This window comes from Sapajus apella, unplaced genomic scaffold (assembly GCF_009761245.1).
Source record: "Sapajus apella isolate SASKATOON/1434 unplaced genomic scaffold, GSC_monkey_1.0 scaffold14, whole genome shotgun sequence".
Classification (NCBI taxonomy): Eukaryota; Metazoa; Chordata; class Mammalia; order Primates; family Cebidae; genus Sapajus; species Sapajus apella.
Genome location: NW_022436954.1, coordinates 19,709,348 through 19,730,290, shown reverse-complemented (window position 1 = coordinate 19,730,290; position 20,943 = coordinate 19,709,348). Strand labels below are relative to the sequence as shown.

At 46.6% G+C, this 20,943-nt stretch overlaps 1 long non-coding RNA gene across 3 annotated transcripts in view; it reads right to left on the bottom strand.

The window, feature by feature from the left end:
• Window positions 1-10,005: 10,005 nt before the first annotated feature.
• LOC116555099 overlaps window positions 10,006-20,943 on the bottom strand; it is a 35,757-nt gene continuing 24,819 nt past the window's right edge. The window contains exons 1-5 of one of the 3 annotated variants that reach the window (XR_004270371.1): window positions 19,237-19,330; window positions 17,976-18,086; window positions 17,054-17,186; window positions 10,820-11,036; window positions 10,006-10,220 (exon numbers count right to left, since the gene is read on the bottom strand). This is a non-coding gene — a long non-coding RNA (uncharacterized LOC116555099). Of the gene's footprint in view, window positions 11,037-17,053; window positions 17,187-17,975; window positions 18,087-19,236; window positions 19,331-20,943 lie in introns of those variants that run through there. The other 2 variants (XR_004270369.1, XR_004270370.1) reach the window with 2 other exon arrangements.

Here is a 20,943-nt window from a genome sequence, read left to right as displayed (position 1 = left end):
AGAGACAATATTTCTTTAAGTAAATGAATGAGCCTGAGTTCTACTCTTTGACCCACTGCAATGACAGCAGTTTATTTGCATGAAGGGAATTCTTACCACCATGGAATTCTTGTCAAAAGTCTCATCCAACCAAGTCTTGGTGATGACTTTGCACTCCTACCAGCCTCGTGTTGCAATTTCAACTTTATATCATTAGATTATTGTACTGTTCAGGGTCCAGGGGGAAGCAGATGGCACTCTTAGATGGGGTAATTGAGGAGAGTTTAATAAAGGAACTGGCTAAGTTGTGTGGTCAGGGGTAAGAGAAATCAGCAAGGGATGGAGCTAGCAACAGTGGGATGTTGCTACTATGCCAGGATCCGAAGGTGGAAGAAGGGTAGATGCCAGACTGAGGAGAGTTGCCACAGCAGAGCCCAACATGACAGTAGTTGTGGTCTCTGAAGAGGAATGCAGTCAGCATAAGGAGACCCAGCTGGGAGGCAGCCAGAAAATAGATATCCTGATTTCACTGTCTTCCCACTTTCCAGTCTCCTGCTGGTTGACTCTGATTGGTTGAACCCCATCAAAGCCAGAAGGTCTGAGAGCCCCTCTGAGGGATCCATAAAGATCAGCCTCCAGGGCCTGGGCCAGACCAGTGAGTAGATGGACTGAAGACCTAGAGGAGAAAGAAAAGGTCCCAGCCCCACACTAAGACCACAGAAATACTGTTATTAATTGGGAACTTTGCTGTTTCTATTTTTCAGGGATGCCAGGCTTGTTTTCAACAATATCCAATTTTCATGGACGATGGATATTCATCGTTTCCGCTTTCTCTCAAATTTCAGTTTTTAATTATATTGATCAGGTGAAAGGTTTTCCTGCCAAGCACCATCGCCATGTTCCCCTTCAGATGTATAATTTAAAAAAGATGTATTATTATTATTTTTTTACTTTGTGGGTACATAGTAGGTATATTTATTTATGGGGTACATGAGATGTTTTGATACAGGCATGCAATGTGAAATAAGCACATCATGGAGAATGGGATATCCATCTGTCCCCTCAAACATTTATCCTTTGAGTTACAAACAATCCAATTACATTCTTTGCATTATTTTAAAATACACAATTAAGTTATTATTGACTACAGTCATTCTATTGTGTCATCAAATACTAGATCATATTCATTCTTTCTAGTTTTTTGGTAGCCATGAACTATCCCCACCTCTCCCTCAAGATGTACTCTTTTCCTGGTAGAATGTTCATTTGTTATCATGGACGTGTTAGTTCAGAAGACCCAACTCTGATTTTTTAAAATTATTATAGGTACATAATAGTTGTATATATTTATGGGGTACATGTAACACATGAATACAACATTTAATGATGGAATTAGGATAAAATTCATCACCCCAAGCCCTTATTACTTCTTTGTGTTGGGAACATTCCAATTCCACTCTGTTAGGTAATTTAAAAAATACAATAAATTATTGCTGACTTTAATTACCCTATGGTGCTTCCAAATGCTAGATGGTATTCATTCTATCTAACTGTATTTTTGTACCCATGAGCCACCCCTACTTTATCAACTATTCACTGCTACCCTTCCCAGCCTCTGGGCAACCATCGTTCCACTCTATCTCCATGAGTTTAATTTTTTTTTTAATCTCCCACATATAATTGAGAACATGTGATACTTGTTTTTCTGTGCCTGACTTCTCACTTAACGTGTTCCAGTTCCATCCATGTTGTTGCAAATGACAGGATTTCATTCTTTTTATGGCTGAGCACTATTTCAGTGTTTCTATGTTCCACATTTTCTTTATCCATTCACCTGTTGATGGACACTTGGGTTGCTTCTATATCTTGGCTATTGTGAACAGTGGCTGCAACAAACACAGGTATGCAGACATCTCATCTATATACTGATTTCCTATCTTTTGGATATGTGCCCAGCAATTACATTCCTGGTTCATATGATAGCTCTATTTTTAGCTTTTTGAGGAAACTCCATACTGTTCTCCATAGTGGCTGTACTAATTTACATTCCCACCAACAGTGTACAAGGGTTTCCCTTTCTCACCAACATTCATTTATTGCCTGTCTTTTGGGTAAGAACCATTCTAATCGGGGTGAAATTATGTATCTCATTGTAGTTTTGGTTTGTAATCCCCTGATAGTGATTTTGAGCATTTTTTCATATACCTATTGGCCATTTGTATGTCTTCTTTTGATAAATGTCCATTCAAAACTTGCCCATTTTTAAAATCAGATTCTTTGCTTTTTTCCTACTGAGTTCCTTGAGTTCCTTAGATACTCTGGTTATTAATCCCTTGTCAGATGGATAGTTTGCAAATATTTTCTCCCATTCTGTAGGCTGTCTCCTCCGTTGATTGTTGTTGCTGTTTCCATTGCTGTGAAAATGCTTTTTAGCTCGATGTGATCCCATCTGTCCATCTTTGCTTCACTCGCCTGTGCTTTTGAGGTCTTACTGAAGAAATCTTTGCCAAAACCAGTGTTCTGGAGTGTTCCCCCAATGTTTTTTTCTAGTAGTTTCGCAGTTTCAGGTATTATATTTAAGTCTTTAATCCATTTTGATTTGATTCTTATAGTGGAAGATAGGGGTCTAGTTTCTTTCTTCTGAATGTGGTTCTCCAGTTTTCTTATTAAAGAGACTGTCTTTTATCAATGTGTGTTCTTGGCACCTTTGACAAAAATGAGTTGATAGTAAATGTGTAGAATCATTTTTGGGTTCTCTATTCTGTTCCATTGTTCTATGTGTTTGGTTTTTTTTTGTTTTGTTTTGTTTTGTTTGAGATAGAGTCTTGCTCTGTTTCCCAGGCTGGAGTGCAGTGGTACAATCTCGGCTCACTGCAGCCTCCACCTCCCAGGTTCAAGCCATTCTCTTGCCTCAGCCTCCCAAGTAGCTGGAAAGTTTTACCATGTTGGCCAGGCTGGTCTTGAACTTCTGGCCGCCAGTCATCTGCCTGCCTCAGCCTCCCAAAGTGCTGGGATTATAGGCATGAGCTACCACACCCAGCCCTATGTGTCTGTTTTTATGCTAGTATCATACTGTTTTGATTACTTTAGCTTTGTAGCATAATTTGAAGTCAGATAATGTGATTCTTCCAGGTTTGTTCTTTTTTGTTCAAGATGGCTCCGGCTATTCTGGGTCTTTTGTTGTTCCATATAAATTTTAGGATTATTTGTTCTATTTCTTTGAAGAATGTCATGGATATTTTGATAGGATTGCAATAAATCGTTACCTTGCTTTGAGTAGTATAGATATTTTACCAATTTCGATTCTCCCAGTCCATGAATACGGAATAGCTTTCCTTTTTTGTATGTCCTATTCAATTTCTTTCATCAATGTTTTATAGTTTTCATTGTAGAGATCTTTCGCTTCTCTCATTAAGTTTGTTCCTAGATATTTTATTTTTAGCTGTTGTAAATGGAATTACTTTCTTTGTTTCTTTTTCAGATTTTTCACTGTTGGCATGTAGAAATGCCACTGCTTTTTGTATGTTAATTTTGCATCTTGTAACTTTACTGAATTTATCTGTTCTAACAATTTTTTGGTGGAGTCTTTAGGTTTTTCTAATTATACTAGCTCTGATATTTAACACTAGCTGACCACTCTCCATGGTTTGCTTTCTCTGTCAGAGTTACTCCATGCAAAAGTTAAGAGAGATGTGAATGCTCTTTGGTCTTGCCTTCAAGCCCCAACTCACCCCTGCAATTCCTGCAGCTTCCCAGGGCTTCCAAGTTCTAAGGTTCCATTGGGAGGTAAATACTCTCCATTTCGGAGGCATCTCCCTAGGACCCAAACTATGCAATTCCACATGATCTTGCCTCTTGGAGAAGCAGGCCCACACAATTCTTGCTCTTGCTCTGAGGAGCAGGCCCCCTCATGCAGGAACAGATACCCTCATGCATTTCTCCATCTCTGGGACTCGGGTTCAGTGAGCTCTGTTTCCTCATCTCCATCTCATTTCCCGGCTCCCTGATACCATACTCAGGCACCTTCTCACCTTTCTCTCACCTGACCTTAGTGCTCAGTGCTTTTTGCTTCAGACCAAGCACTCTGATGTGGAGCCTACTGGTTACGGAACATTCTGACCCATATGGCCATAGGCTGAATGTGCCCTCCTTCTCCAAGTTCTAACATTTCCTGTTATAAATATCTTATAAATGGCTGAGAAGTTCTCCATTGTTGCTGAATATCCCATACTACTTCTTCCCTCATTTCTCAAAGCCGATCTCTCTGTCTTCCTCAGCGGCCGCTCCACATCCTTTCTCTCACTTTCAGAGAGACTGCGCCCTCCTCCGTTCTGCCCTTCCCCAGTGGGTCAGCAGTGGAGGAAGGAATGCACGGACTGGGATCTCCTTGACTCCCAGCCCAGCAGAGGCTCACACTACTGTACAGGAGACCAGTGTGTCTCAGAGGAGCACCCACGGATGATGGTTCCCATCGCAGACTAGTGGGTGAGAACAGGTCTCCAAAGCAGGAAGCCCCATTGCCCAGGTTGCAACGTTCAGGGCTCAGGAGAATGTAGGATGGGAGGGGGCCAGGTAAGTGTGGCTGCCCTGCTCTTCAGCTGAACAAGGGATGACCAGGGCCCCTTCCCAACACCCCACCTTCAGGCCTGCTTGGTTTCCTATGCTTTCTCTCGGATGGATTTTTTTCCTCCCCTCTAACTATATTAAACATTAAAAAGAACAAGCCAAATCCTAAAATCCAAACAATAAAAAGCAAAGACATCAGGAAAAAGAACAAGGGATAAAAGCTCTCAATCCAAGCCACAGACAAGAACCAGCTCTGACGTCCTTGGGCGCCCGAGGGGTTAACCCTCTGCTGCCCGCGGGAAGCCACCTCCTGCGCTCTGCTACTCTCCTCGTCTTCTTCCCCTGCTCACTTTCAGAGGAGACAGGGATGGTTTTTTGCCTTCAGTCGGGCTATACATAGCTGGATTTAGTTCTCTATTTTTGCCAGACCTGCATACGCTCACCTCCACCCCACCTCACCACCCTCAAACCTTTTGTCTCAGCACTTCCTTCCTAAACCAGAGCCAAAGACATTTCCCTGGTGAAGCTGAACTACAGCCAGACTGCTCTGGGGGGCAGAATGAGACAGATACCTTGGGTGTGTTTCCCACCAACACTTGCCTTCTTTCTCACACAGACTCTCCCCATGAGACAGTCACAGTGTCTTCTGCGTTCCATCTTTGTGCCATCATTGACAGCTTTTGTTGTTCTGTAGACACAAAGCAGTGGACAAAGGACCCCAGATGATTTAAGCCACACCCCTTACCTCCTCTGAGAGCCAAAGCAAGGCTCCTCCAAGGAAAAGAGGGCAGGGGCTCCTTTTAGAGCCCCATCTTCTAAACCAGATGCTAAGTCAGCAGCGCAGTTTACCAAGGGCAGCATTTTCACCACTCCATTAAAATTACACTTGTCTCCATTTTGAAACAAAAGGGAATTTGAGTTGAGGCTCCCAATCCCCCACACCACAGCACTGTGGGATAAGGCGACAGCAACCAAGCAGCACACTAGACATTTCTGGACAAAATCTGGCTAAAGACACTCAAATCCCGCCCCCATACCAGAGGCACCCCCAATAGATCTCTTACACCAGCCAGGAGCCAGGTGATCCCTGAATTGCTGTGAGCTCCGGGGTGAAGCCTGAATGAAAGCATACACTAGATGGGGAATAAGATGTTACTCCTGGGACTGTGAACAGAAGAACTTTGAAAAGAGACCTTTCTCAGGCCTGAAGTTGTTATCACTGAAGACAAGGATCAGGATCAGCTTGTCTGCACAAATCCCATGGGTGGGGGTGTCTCATAAATAGAGAATGGAGATGTGGAAAAGGAGAGGAATACAGACACTAGTAGGTTCTTCAAAAGGCACTGTTAGAATGTAAAGCACAAAAAAATTCACTTATTCTTTCAAAACATATCAATGGCATTCAAGTCACTTGTCCTTGGAGATGCATCAGTGACAGCAATAGACACAACCCTTGTCGTGACCCTGGACGTAACAGCCTGGCGTGAAAGACCATATGCCAAGGACCTGGCTTCCAGCTCCAGTTTCCTTCCCAGAGCCACTACTCAGTTTCCACATCTATAAAATGGAAGTGCCAGGTGCTTTTTATTGCCCTACGGAGCTCTGAGAAGGAGACAGAGATGGAAATTTCTTGTTTAATTTGAATTAAAATATAACAGGAGATATATACCTGCAAAGAATCGAAGGCAGGACTCATGTTCATGAGTTCATAGCAGCATTTTTCACAATAGCCAAACAGTGGAAGCAACTCAAGTGTTCATGGTGAGATGGATGGATAAGCTAAAATATGGTATATCCATTCAGTGAAATATTAGCCTTAAACAGGAAAGAAATTCTGACATATACTAGAACATGGGTGAATCCTGAAGAAATCATGCAAAATAAAATAAATCAGACATGAAAGGACAAATATCATGTGATTCTTCTTAGATGAGGTTCCTAGAATAGGCAAATTCATAGAAACAGAAAATAGAATGGGGTTACCAGGGCCAGAGGGGAAGCGGCAATGGAGAATTATTGTTTAATGGGTAGAGTTTGTTTGGGATGAAGAGTTCTGGAAACAGACAATGGTGATGGCTGTGCAATATCGTGAATGTACTTAACATCACTGGACTGTACATTTTAAAATGATAGATATTGTTATGTATATTCAGCACACATTGTATTTATGTGTGTGTGTGTGTATATGTATGTGTGTATATATATATATATATATATATATATATATATATATATAAACACACACACACATATAACCACTTAAAGCCCAGCTTAGTATTCTAGAATTTCTAGTATGAATCAGAAAACTTTGCAAGGAGTAGACGTGCATGGCCTGTTTACTGAATGGCTCTGTGCCGGGGGTCAGATTTCTATCCCATAACACAAATCCAGGCTCTCAGAATAAGGAAGGCATTAACTTGGATCAGGTTACCCTAGAAATGACATCATCTGATCAAGCCTCCCAGCCATTGTTCAAATCTTAGTCAATGCTACAAATGTAAAAACACAGAGGTGCCAGGTGAGTCCCAGAAGAGAGAGAAGAGACCCTAGAAGAGGGTGTAAGACATAGCTGCATGTAAAATGAGTTCTCTCTTAAAAGAGTAGCCACAGATGAGCTCCGCTACTGATACACAAGTCTGTAGGTTCAGTGTGGCCAGATCTTCAAATTCTGCAAAAGCAAGCCCAAAATCTAGAATTTGAAAGCAAAAAAGGTAATCTGTTGGCAACTCATTAAAATCTTTTAAAAAATACACTGCTGTCCAAACCAAACACCTTTGTAGGTGAGAACAAACTCATAGACCACCTATTCATAAACTATGTTCTTCTAGATGTATGAGTGTTCGGCGTTTGCCCGAATGCTTCTGATGACAGAGGAGCTCATTTCTTAGTGATATTTTGATAAATGCTAATTTTTTAAAGACAGGGTGGTCTTACTCTGTCACCTAGGCTGGAGTACAGTGGTATGATCACAGCTCACCGCAGCCTCGACCTCCTGCTGGGCTCAAGCCATCCTTCCACCTCAGCCTCCCAAGTAGCTGGGACCACAGGTAGGTGCCACCACCCCCAGCTAATTTTTACATTTTTTTGTAGAGACAAGGTTTCACCATGTTGCCTGCACTGGTCTCAAACTCCTGAGCTCAAATGATCTGCCTGCTTCAGCCTCCCAAAGTGCTGGGATTACAGGCATTAGCCACCACGCCTGGCTGATAAATGCTAATTTTTAGGAAGATCTTGCTGTAAATAAAAAATCTACCTTCTTGTAACTTACTCTCGCTGTGTTCCTGTACCCCCCAACATCCACTTGTCATCCTAAACAAGAGAACAGTTACATCCCTGTTTGGCCAGTGCCATTTTCCTCACTGGAATCTGAGTTATTTGAGGACAGTGGTTAGTCTTTCATCTCAAAGTAAGGATAATAATAGCCAACATTTATTGAGCACCTATGTGCCAGACACTATTCTAAGCACTTTATAAGCATTAACTCATTTATCCCTTATGAGAGCACTATGAGAGAGGTCCTATTATAACCACATTTCATAGACAAGAGGAAGATGGACAAGGGATGTTAATAGGTTGTTCAAGGTCACACACCTAGTAAGCAGCAGAGCCAGAATTGGAACACAGACAGTCTGGCTCAAAGGTGATGCTCATAACACTCCAGTACTTATGGGGACTGTCACATTCATTCACTAATTGTCTGTTGATGTGAAATTAAGAAAAACAGTACTAGTTCCTTCTTCTGGAACCACAAAATGAACAGGTTTTCACAACACCAACATTAGAGATGGATTCCAACATAAGAAAAGATGTAAAAATGAGAAAGGAGAAAGGAGGCCTTTAACAGTAGTCATGAAGCATCAAGTTAGACACTAAGCAGAGTGCCCTGATGTTGACAGCTTTGAGCCAACGGAATAGAGAATATAAAGATATTCTTTCTTGCTTTGGAGATCCATTAAAAAAAAAAAAACAGAAAATATGGGGAAGACCAATGTTTCCAGGATGGCTTTTCCACCTGAAGTTATCCAGAGGGAGACATTACAAAGAAATGTGGGACTGGGCATGGTGACTCCCACTTGTAATCCCAGAGCTTTGGGTGGCGGAAGCAGGAAGATCACCTGAGGCCAGAAGTTCAAAAACAGCCTGGGCAACAAAGCAAGACCCCTGTCTCTACAAAAAAAATTAAAAATTAGCCAGCTATGGTGGCACATGCCTGTAGGCCTAGCTACTCAGAAGGCTGAGGTGGGAGGATGGCTTCAGCCCAGGAGTTCAAGGCTGCAGTGAGCTATGATCACATCACTGCATTTTAGTCTAGGTGACACAGCAAGAAAAAGAAATTAGCCTTCTAATTCCTACTCCTCCTGGGTTCCTGCAGGGAGCCTAGAACAGTGGTCTTCTGGGCATATGTGCTTACTGGTCTCATGCCCTGTTGTACCACAGATCAAGGTAATTGGGGGCAAAGAGACCAAAGATTCACAGGTAAAACCCTGTATACTAAAATATAACTACATATGGGATGGGCATGCTGGCTCGTGCCTGTAATCCAAGCACTTTGGGAGACCAAGGCAGAAGAACTGCTTGGGGCCAGGGGTGGAAGGCTGCAGTGAGCTGTGATCATGCCACTCCACTCCAGCCTGAGCAACAAAGCAAGACTCCGTATCTTTAAAAAAAAAAAATACATGTGGTCAGAATTTGACAGAGGATATCCAGACTCAGAGCATTTTAGAGTGGGAAGGAGCTCAAGAAGTAATCTCATCTTATCCAATCTCCCATGTCCAGCGAGAATGCCTTCCAATACATTCCAGACAGGCAGACATTCACTTCTTATCAACACCTGCCAACCACAGCTCTTGAGCCAGCCCGCACAGCTTCAAAGAGAAGTGAATCACCGATAGCTGGTGCAGGGAGGAAGCCTGAAGGTTGCAGTCAGTTTGGGGGAAATTAGGGAGGACAAAAGAACTTGATATGCGATTTACTCAGCAAAACATTGTTTTGCATATCCACATGGACAGTTGTGAATAAAGCCAGATCTGGTGTGATTCTGCTCCCTGCCGTGTGCTCTCGCCATTCATGCCATCTCCAGGCGGCCTCAATGTTAAGGAGGATGAGAGAATATGAACTAGACCTGAACCCAGCCCACATCCTGGGACCAAGTTTAGCTAACATGCCTCCTGAAGCAGAGATGACCAAACCACCCCCACAAACCCATTAGTGGGAAAATAATTAATGCTTATTATTGTAAGCCACTGAGTCCTGGGGCAATTTGTTACATAGCGTTACTGTAGCAACAGCTGACTAATACAGACTTGTCAGTGAATTGGGCATCTGCTGTTTTTGTCCCTCATCTTCCATGCACCTTTCCTCTCTTCACCACCTCTGGATGTCCTCTGGAAACCACCTCCTCTCAATCTCTCAGTCCCTTACTTTGGGTAGGGCTCTGCCCCAGGCTCAGGGCCATAGGACTAAGTTCATGGAGCACCACAGTCCACTGACCACCACAACTGGTTCAGGAGAGACCCAGGTCCAGTGAAATTGTTGCCAGGGATGCTGGGAGAGGCACAGACTCTCCTAATGGACTTGAATCCAGGATGGTGTAAGGCTGGAAGTTCTGCAGCCATCTTACAATCAGACAGAAGGGATCTACCTGGGAATGGAGCCTGCCAAGAAGAAAGCAGAGCCTAGATATGGAGAGAAAGAGAAAAACCAGGTGTCTATCTTAAGCCCCTACATGAAGGCAGACCTGAAGGTAACTCTGCCCCATAAACTTCCCAGTTGTGTGACCTAAAAAAAAAAAAAAATTTTTACCTTAACTTAAGCCAGTCAGACTGGACTTTTAGTCGCTTATGACTGAAGGATCCCTGACTCTCTTAAAACGCTTGCCTTACAACTAACCAACCCATTAAGAAATCTTTCTGGGGCAACTATGGTACCCCAAGAACCAGGGTATACAGAGGGGGAAAAGTACATACCTGGCCCTTGCAATATAATAAAGGAAAAGCCTAACAACTGTAAAAAGGCTTAATAGTCCAGGAATCAATAACATGTATTTGTTCTTGGTTAGCAGCACTTGAGGGGGTGATGTGCCATCAAGGCACCTGATATGGTTTGGCTGTGTCCCCACCCAAATCTCATCTTGAACTGTAGTTCCCACAGGCCCCATGCTTGTGGGAGGAACTCGGTGAGAGGTAATTGAATCATGGGGGTGATTACCTCCGTGCTGTTCTCATGAGAGTGAGTTGTCAGGATATCTGATGGTTTTATAAGGGGCTTTCCCCACTTTCGCGCTGAGCTTCCTGTTGCTGCCATGTGAGGGACATGTTTGCTTCCCCTTCAGCAGTGGTTGTAAGTTTCTTGAGGCCACCCTAGCCCTGCAGAACTGGAAGTCAATTAAATCTCTTTTCTTTAAAAATTACTGAGTCTTGCGTTTTTCTTCATAGTGCCATGAGAATGGACTAACACAGCATCTTGGCCAAGAGGTGCCCCTCTTTTGATACCTAAAGCAGGACAGAAAGTGGAAGAAGAGGGTAGGAATGAAGCCTTTCTTGAAAAGGCTCACCAGGAAAGAAAGGATGGGATGCTGAGACCGAGGCAGCCATCAGAACCATCCAGAGACATCCCCTCAAACTTCTCCCTGAAGACGGGTTGACATCTTAGAACACTTGACACCTGCTGCGGTCACTCCCATATTGCCCGGCCCCCAAACATGGCCATCCAAACCCAACACTGGTCATTCTCTCGGGCTTAAGGATTAGAATATCAAGGGAACCTCTCAATTATGTTGTCCTTTAAAAAATTATCTCCACCACAGACATTCCAGTATTCATGGAGAACAAGCCTTTTACGGTAATTTGGGTTCATTTTCTCTGGGAAGAAGTACAACAACCAGCATCCCTCCCTGTGACAACCCTTGAAACAAGGTCAAGGGCAAGCTCTTAAAAAATGATTCAAACATGGCAGGGGAGGGCGTATAAAGAACGTTTCCCCACGCTATATGGACTTAAACAGGGAATGACTGGCTTGTCTTGAATGTACCAGGCAGTTTTATGCCTCCATGATGTGGCCCAAAAGGTTCCCCCTGCCTTGTTTGCTTTTCTGCTCCAGTTCTAATCTGCTTTTGCAATCAGCCCAAGCATTACTTTCTCTGGGACACTGTGGCAGGCTGCGTTATCGGCCAAGATATTCGCCACCCCTCCCCACTGGCCTGACCCTGTGGAAGGATTATACTTCTTGCTCCGCTTACAGCAGACCTAATCACATGACTTGCTTGGCCAATGAAACCTGAGAGGGAGTGACAGATGCCACTTTGCAATAGAAGCCATTGCATAGCTCTACCATTTTTATTTTCCCTGTGCCAAGAGACCATGGAGGAACTACGCCTTTACCCTTGGTTCCAGAAGGAACAGAGTTTAAAACAGAACCTCAGGAGACCTCTGGTGGACATGAATGTGAGAACGATAAAAGCTTTATTGCATTTTAGCCACTGCGATGTTAAGAGTCATTTGTTACTGCAGCGTACTGTAGCCCACGCTGACTGATAGACTAACCTGGGTGGATTTTAGCTTCTTCCCTTATGTTCTCATTGCACCTCATGTGCAATCCGGTCACACCAATTACCTCACTGTGATACAGTCATCTACTGTCTTCTCAGTGGACCTGAAACTCCTCCGCATCAGACTCCAGATTGCCTCGGCTGCGTTCCCCCAGCTACGTTCCTCCAGTGCTTTGCACAAGTCATGGAACACAGGAGGCCCTCAAAAACGGGAAGTAATAAATGGCCAGAGAATCCTGAAGCTCTGCCCTGCCCTTTCTTCCCCAAGGACTGCAGTCCTCTCCTGAGGCTCTTTGCACATAAATCCCTGTCTTCAAGGTGACATTAGGTGACAAAATCAACTCAAGTCAAAAAACAAGTTGCTAACCTGTAAGAAACAACTATCCTAAGAATTCTGAGATGACAATGTGGCATAGAGCTTTCTGAAGGACATCCTGAAATTTCTAATGTTGCAGGCAACCAGATTCGACATCTCCATTAGGAGGGACCTGGGGAAACTGAGCTATCTGCCCAGACTTCTCTTTGGAGACTGATGGATCTTGTCTGCCAGGCAGTTTTGAAGCCTCCCAGGTCATGCTCCTACATAGCCTCTACTGCTGGAGCCTAGGGTTTTCAGCACCCAGCTCCAAAGTCCAGCCCTGCGGCCTCTCTCCTGGTGAGACTTCAGACCAGGTGACTACCGCCTGGAAGAGGGTAACAGGTCTGTCTCCCAACCCCAGGCTGGAGGAGGAACAAAGCGCCTCTCACAGTCCCTCCCTCAGAGGAGTGAGCAGATACCCTCTAGGGCAGTGTGTAACCACCAGCAGGGCACTCCTCGGTTGAGTATGTCTTGCTTTTCATAATATTTATTTTCTCATCCTACCTCTCTCTCCGTGTATCCAACACACTGCCTTATCTCAGACCTTGCGTCAGAAGCCATGTATCCCAGGGTAGGGAGCCCCAGGGCCAGGCCTTGCTGCCCAGTTACCAGGGGCAGCGAGTGCGTCTTCTGGGTGCTAATCGGAACCAAACCACAATATTTACCCCGGGGCGGACACGTGCGGGGCGATCTACATGGGAAGGGTGGAAACGAGCTGGTGTTTGGGCTCCATCTCCTCCTGCACAGTTCCTGTTTGTTTTTCCACTGCCCTGTTCCAAGAAGGGGTACAGAATGGGGCCGTGCGGACAGTCTGCCTGTAGCCCCACTACGTCCCTCCGTGTCAGCACCCAGGTGGACTCGGGAGGCGGGGGTGTGGAGGCCCAGGGGAAGACACGGGCGTTTTCCATGCCTCGGGAGCAACCAGGTGCAGGATGGAGACCCAGGACTGAATCCTGTAGAGCGAATTAGGGGCACCGCAGGGCACACACAGCGGCTGGGCCAGGAGCGACCCGGCTCTGGGGTCCGGGCAGGGTGGGGGAGGGGACAGGTAAGTGGGTTGCCTGGCAACCCCGCCGACCCGCGGGTGGACAGGCTCAAGGGGCAGCCAGGAGCCACCCCCCCACCCCCGCCCCACCCCCGAGCGCACGCTGCGGAATTCTGCCGGCACGAAGCAGAGTCACGAGCGCAGCCGGAGCAGTGGAGCGGGCAGGACACCGTCAGCACCGGGAGAACACGAGCGCGTGGGTGGATGGGGGAGGGTCCTCACAACCAGTCGCAACCCCCTCCCGCACCTCTATCTCGCATCCTGGCTCCTCCCCGCCCCAAATCTAGGGGAACAAAAACCCAGAGCGTCCGGGAGCGCTCCAGGGGGCACTAGGGAGGGGGCTTCCCCGGGCGGGGGGGCATCGCGCAGCCCCGGGCGCCTGACCCTCCGGCCCAAGGCGGCTTCCTCCCCACCTTCCTTCTTGCCCTCCACACCACCCGCCCCTTCTTCTCCCCGAGTTCCGGCTTGCCGGGCGCCGCAGCGCCACCCCCGCGCGGGAGCTCTCCGGACGGGGGCGGTTCGCAACGGGGCGGGGTCAGCGCCGCCGGGCGGGGCGGCACGGGGAGGGAGCAGGCGGGGCGGGGCCGCGCTGCTACGTCAGCAGCCGCGAGAGGGGATCCTGGGCGCAGGCCCCGCCCCTCACGTGCCCAGGGCGCAGGGCCTCGTGCCGCCCGCGTGACCTGAAGGCCCGGCCCGGCCGCCGCCTCCGCTGCTGCTCGGCTTCCACGCGTGGGAGGGAGGCCGTGGCGCGGGGGGCGGATGGCTTAAGGAGGCTGCGGGAAAGTCTTCCTCGGTGGCCGCGTCCCTGTCCCAGGCCTTGGTACCCTGGCCGTGCCAGGAGCTCTGTGTGGAGAGCTCTGTGCCCACCTGGATTTGAGAAAAGGAGGTCTCCCCTCCCTGCGCCCTCTGCCCCTGCATTCCACGCTTGAGAAAAGGAGGCAGGGTAAGGGGCTCTTCCCCAAGGGATGAGTTGGTTCAGATTTAAACCTAAGTTTCGGAGATAGATGGCGAGGAGCTTTTGAAATTGGGGGTGGAGTCCCCACAGAGGTCCGTTCAGCCTCCATTACTGTGCCTGTGACCCTGGGTCAGGAAGTCCTGCCTTCTTGCAGCCTGGGCCCAGCCCAGTACCCAGCTGAGAGCATGAGCAAGAATCCAGCATCCTTTACGGTTCTTTGGTGGGTGACTTACTGATTCCCTCAGCCACCACCCCCCCCCCACGACCCATTTCCCCTCCTAGAAATGACAGGCAGAGCATTTGGAAAGAAGCAGTGAGGGGTGGAGACCACGGACAGGCCAAGCCCCAAATTGGGCGTCCCCGGCAACAGAATCGAAGGAAACCCATTATCTGTGTCCTTAAGTGACCCATTTGCCTGCAAGGTGTCAGGTGCTGAGGGAATCCACAAAGCCTGTTGCTGTCTGAAAACTCGTGTCTCTACTAGTTGTTATTTTCAATAGCTGGTGAAATTGAAACCGCCTTTGCAAAAATTATAAAATTGTTACAGTGAAGGACATCTGACCTGACCGGCTCTATCTTGCTTCTGACCTCCAAACAGTCCCTTGTTCATTCCTGGGAGGGACTTACAGTTTAGCTTTGAAACAAAGATGGTAACAGCCCTTTCTCAAGACAAACCCCCTTCTTACCTAGGGACCAGACTGCCTTTGTAGTAAGTAACAAATTAGTTCTTAAGATTAGAAATTATGGTTTAGGAGTCATGCCGCTGGAGGCCACAAGCTTCTTAGCCTCCCCAGTTGCTCCTAGGGATGACATAACTTATTAGAAAATCTAAGATTGGTGCTGAAGATATTTTTCAGACCCTACAGTTGATGGATCAGCTGGCATCACCCAGATTGATAAACCGGCTGTCTGGTCCTGTGGCCCCTACCCAGGAACCCACTTAGCGCAAGAGGACAACTTTGACGCCGTATGATTTTGTCTCTGACCAAGCCAATCAGCACTCCCCACTCCCTAGCCCTCTACCCGTCAAATTATCCTTTAAAAACCCTAGTCTGGAATTTTCAGGGAGGCTGATTTGGGTAATAATAAAACTCTATTCTCCTGATCAGCCGGCGCTGTGTGAATTCAACTTTCTCTACTGCAATTCCCTGTTGATAAATCTGTTCCATCTGGGAAGCAGGTAAAATGAACCTATTTGGAAGTTGAAAAATGGGGGTGGGGGGCTGCCTGGGTCACGCACTCCAGAGTAGAAGCCTCTAAAGTAAACCCTCTCCATGAAAAGCCATACATGGTATGGCAGAGAGCTTGGATTAGGGAGTTGGGGAAGCCACCTGCCAACCAAATACCAAGCACTGGAGGAGGGGCAAGGTGTGAGGCAGACTGGGGAGCACGTGGAATCTGATGGAAACTGACCCAGACCCATTCCCTGTCTCCCTGAGGGAAATCATAGGGTTGGTGCCTTAACTTTTACAGGATTGTATTTCCGAGGCAAGGGTTATTCCCCTAGGATAGTTCTAAGGAAGACAAAACCTAAGCTTGTTTATTGCTGGGATGGCCAGGAGTGGAGTAATAGGAAGAGAGCTGGGGGCAGGGAGTGGGTCCCTTTGGCTGCGTGTCTGGATTTCAGTGTATCTGGACAAGTGCCTTTCTACTGTTGGCTTTCCAGACTCACTTATATGAGGAACGGGAGTGGTCAGTTTAATGGATTGAATGGCTACTGAGCGCCTGACACTGTGGAGAGAACACAGGGAGTGCCAGTTATGTCCGCGATCGACAGGAATTTCTGTCTCCTGGGGGAAGTACTATGTTCTGGAAATACTTGACAAAATGTCAGTGAGTCTGTGAGGGTAAGAGCCAACACGAGCAGTGTAGGCAAGTGCTTTGATAGAAAGGAGAAAGCAACAGAGGCCAAGGAGCCAAAGAAGGGGGAAGATCTGGATAAATGGAGAGGAGCTTTGGGTGCTGAGAATTGCAAGAGCAAAGGCAGAGAGGAAGGAGTGCTTCTGGACAGCCCACTGGTCAGGAAGAAAGCTGGCTTGGCTGGAGCAAAGGGTGCAGGATTGGAGAAGGCCAAAGATCTGCTTGATGAATGAGTCTGCTGAGGCCCAAGGCAGAGGCTTCCAGGTTTTCTGTCAGCCCCACTTGCCCAGAACTTTGCAAAGCTCAGCACTGATCACATAAAACCATCCTCAGAAACATGCAGTGGCCCTCCATTGCTCAAATGCTATCATGGGACACAAGGCCTGTAATGCTTTATCCCAAACCTACCTGGTCAGCTTTACTCCTGTTCCACCTTTTCAGGCCCACCATATCCACAGAATTACCCCTGGGTCCTGAATGTGTCCTCTCCTTTCTCCCTTTTTTGCCTTAAATTGCATGCTTTTTCCTTTCTTTGGAAAGTTCTCTCCTCCCTCACCATTTCTGCCCACTCATCCTTGAAAACACAGCTCAAGTGCCAGCTCATCCCCCAGCCAGATGTAATTTTCATCTGAGTTTCCACAACATCGTGTACTCTATCTTGGCACCTCACGTTCCACGTTGTATTATGGATATGCAGAGACATCATCCTTCAAAGTAGATACGGCTAATTGGACCACTTCTCACCGCCTCCATCGCTGTCAGCCTATTCTAAGCCGCCATCATCTCTTGTCTGGACTGCTGGGATGGCCTCCCGATCAGCCCCATTGCTTCCTTCTAGCCCTCTTTGGTCACTTCTCTCCAGAGCACCAGAGTGATCCTTTTAAAACATAAATCAGGTCATGTCACTCTCTTGCTCAAAACCCTACAATGGTTTCTCATCACTTTCAGATGTTACTCAAGACTTAGTGTGAAGGTCAAGACCTATGTTATCTGGCCCTGTCTACCTCTCAGACACCTACCACCCTCTGCTTTGCTCACTAAGATCTGGCCACTCTGTCTTTCTTCCTGTTTCTGCACTATTCCAAGCTTATTTCTTAGTCAGAGCCTTTGCACTTGCTGGTCTCTATAAATGGAGTGCATTTCTTTTTAGAATTTACATGGCATACTCCCTCACTTCATTCCTGTCTTGGGTCAAATACTTTCTCAGAGAAGCATTCCCTGACTACCTTATCTAGTATACGCCTTCTACCAGGCACTCTCCATTTCCTTTTACTTTAGAGCCATTACCACTATCGGAACCATATTATGCTTATTTGGTTATTTATTTGTTTATTGCCTGTCACTACCATAGGAAGTTAACCTTTGTGATGTCAGAACTCCTGTCTCATTCACTGATTTAGAACCTTCCTCACATGTAGTAGGTACTCGGTTTCCTAAATGAATAAAGGAGTGAATGAATCTAAGCTCTGCTACTAAACTATATGTTCTTGGAGGGCAAGCACCATTCTTTATACATTTGAGTCCCCTTCTCCAAGACCTAGTTTCTGACACATAAGTCCACTCAAATGCTTGTCTGAATTTCAGATTCTGCAGAGAAGACCTCCAGCTGCTTTTCCACCATTAATGTAACTACATCTGTTTAAAAAAATCAGGAAATGGTCTTTACCTATCTTGTCACCTCCAGAGATGACTCAGTCTTCATCACATTGATCCCTGGGAAGTCTACAAGATCACAGCTTCTCCAGTTGTGGATCTCAAGCCATTAAGGGGTTGTGACCTACATTTTTTGATGACATAGAACAAATGAAGAATTAGAAGAGTGCATCGCAGGTTTTAAGGATAACTATTTTTTTTTCCATTGTGGGTATTGTCAGGTCATGATATAAAATGAACATCCGACCGGGCGTGGTGGCTCATGCCTGTAATTCCAGCACTTTGCGAGGCCGAGGCAGGTGGATCACCTGAGGTCAGAAGTTCAAGACCAGCCTGGCCAACATGGCGAAACCGCATTTCTACTAAAATACAAAAATTAGCTGGGCGTGGTGGCGAGTGCCTGTAATCCCAGATACTTGGGAGGCTGATGCAGGAGAATCGCTTAAACCCAGGAGGCGGAGGTTGCAGTAAGCTGAGATCCCACCACTGTGCCTGCCCTGGGTGACAAGAGTGAGACTCTGTCTCAAAAAATATAATGATAATAAAAAAAGTTAACATCTTATTGTTGACCATTGTCTGAAAACTTGAAAGTTCTAGATGCCCCGTAGATAGTCATTTTATAGAATGCATACCTATACTCTTAATATTTAAATAGCTAGCATTTATTGCGGGTTACTTTTGTGCTGGGCACCTGTGTTAACACTGTTTCACATGCATTGTCTCATACAGTCCTCATTACAGTTCTGAGAGGAGGGTCTTATTATAATTCTCATTTTACAAAGGAGGAAACTGAGGCTTAGAGAAATTAAGTAACCATGATCACAAAGCTGGTAAACAGCTAAGCAGAAGGCCCGCTTCAGAGCTCTCCTTACCAGCTAGTCAGCCAGCAGGATTTTTTTTTTTTTTTTTTTTTGAGACAGAGTTTTGCTCTTGTTGCCCAGGCTGGAGTGCAATGGCGCAATCTCGGCTCACTGCAACCTCCGCCTCCTGGGTTCAGGTGATTCTCCTGCCTCCCAAGTAGCTGGGATTACAGGCATGCACCACCATGCCTGGCTAATTTTTTTTTTTTTTTCAGTAGAGACAGGGTTTCTCCATGTTGGTCAGGCTGATCTTGAACTCCCGACCTCAGGTGATCGCCTACCTCAGCCTCCCAAAGTGCTGGGATTACGGGTATGAGCCCCTGTGCCCAGCCTCAGCATCTATTCTTTAATTTCATGTTTACTGAAAAAGCCCCCACAACCGTGGTTTATGTCAATAAAATAAACACGACTTACCCAGCATTCTGATGGGAGGTTTTTGGGTTTTTTTGGTGGCTGGTGGGCACTGCTAGGCATGTGGACTGTTGTCCCGTTAAGAGTTCCATAGACCTAGAGAGTTTGGGAATCACTGGTCTCAATGTATTCACACCAGTACAGAACTTGGATAGACTGGAACTGTAGCTGCCCCGGGGCCACCTGATAGGGCCACCTGAAAACCACCTTCTGTGGTTTTCACAGAAGGACACAGACACAGACAGTCCATTTCTTGGCAGGAAGGAAGGTGGGGAGTAAATACCCTGCCATACCTTCCTCCCATCTTTGGATTTCCCTCTCAGGGCTCCCATTGGCCAAACCAGGTATCAGGAGAGTCTGTTAATGCAGTCCCTAGAGGTCAACCTCCCAGAACAGAGTGGAGTGAGTGCGGGGTGGATCTGGAGAGCAAATGCAGAGCCCCCTGCTTACCATCCTCAGCACCAGTGCAGATTAACACAAACTCCCAAGGCCTTTGAATGCCAAGCCTCCGACTACTGCAGTACTTCACAGCTGGCCCCAACTCTCACCTCTCCCTTGAGGACAACATCTGAACGGGCCAGGTGGGGCATTGAGCAGGCTTGGGCCACACTGCAAGCCCCTCCCTTGGCCCTGTCTTTTATTCACTAGGCAGCCAGTGGAGGAAATCCAGGCCAGAAAAAGAACCAGCCCCCTTCATCCACCTAGGCGTTTGCAGCTCTGCCAGCACTTGGGTATCTTGTTGGTGATCTAATCATGGACCAGGTCAGTGGGTTTTTATACAGTCTGGGGATTTGATTGGGAATGGTAGAAATTTCTTCCTGCCAGGATTTTGCTCGCTTCCAAGCTGAAACCTCCTGGAGCAAGGAAGCAGGGCAAAGAGAGTGTGTGTGTGCATGTGTGCATGTGTGTGTGTGTGCGTGTGTGTGTGTGTGTGTGTGTGTGTGTATGTGTATTTGTGTGTGCCGGGAGAGGGACAGAATGCAATCTTCTAAAGGCATGTTCTTGCTGTTCATACTTACCCATCCTTGGCAGGCGAATGTCTGGCTGCAGTTGTGGCTAAAATATGAATGAATGTGGTGGTGTGCAGGTGCGTGAATGACTGTACGTTTCTGTGAATGAATGCATTTGTGATGAAGAGTGCATGGGAGCCCTTGCGAGCCGGGATAGTTGTTTGCAGGTGCCTGGCTGGCTGGCTGGCTGGAAGCATCCACTGATCAGTATCTTTACCAAAGTCTATGAGTGTTGGGTTGAGGGGGGAGGAGGGGAATACTTTGCTTTCTCACAATACCTCCCTTTTGCTGCTGCCACTACTGCGTGGCAGCGTGAACCATTGACAATTTCCTTTTCCTCCCTGAAGCCCCAGAGAAGAAAGTCGGGGGAAAGACAAGTGAAAACATGTGGTCAGTCTGTAATCAGTTGAAGCCTCCTCCAGGCACCAGGAATTGTCCTTAGATAAACTCTAGTCACAAAGCCTCCTGACTAGCCCGTGGGGCTGAACAAGGGGCAGATGAGTGGTAGCTTAGGTTAGATTTTCTCTGACCTCTTCTGCCCTGACCTACTAGCCTGGTCAGGCAGAATTATTCATATTCTGTCCTTATCTGAAATGTTGAGATTAATATCATATTCCCTTATGTCTCACAACCAGATTTGAGGGAATGAAAGGAGAGGCCACATTCATTTAGGAAGTAGTGATAAGCAAAAATGATTGCG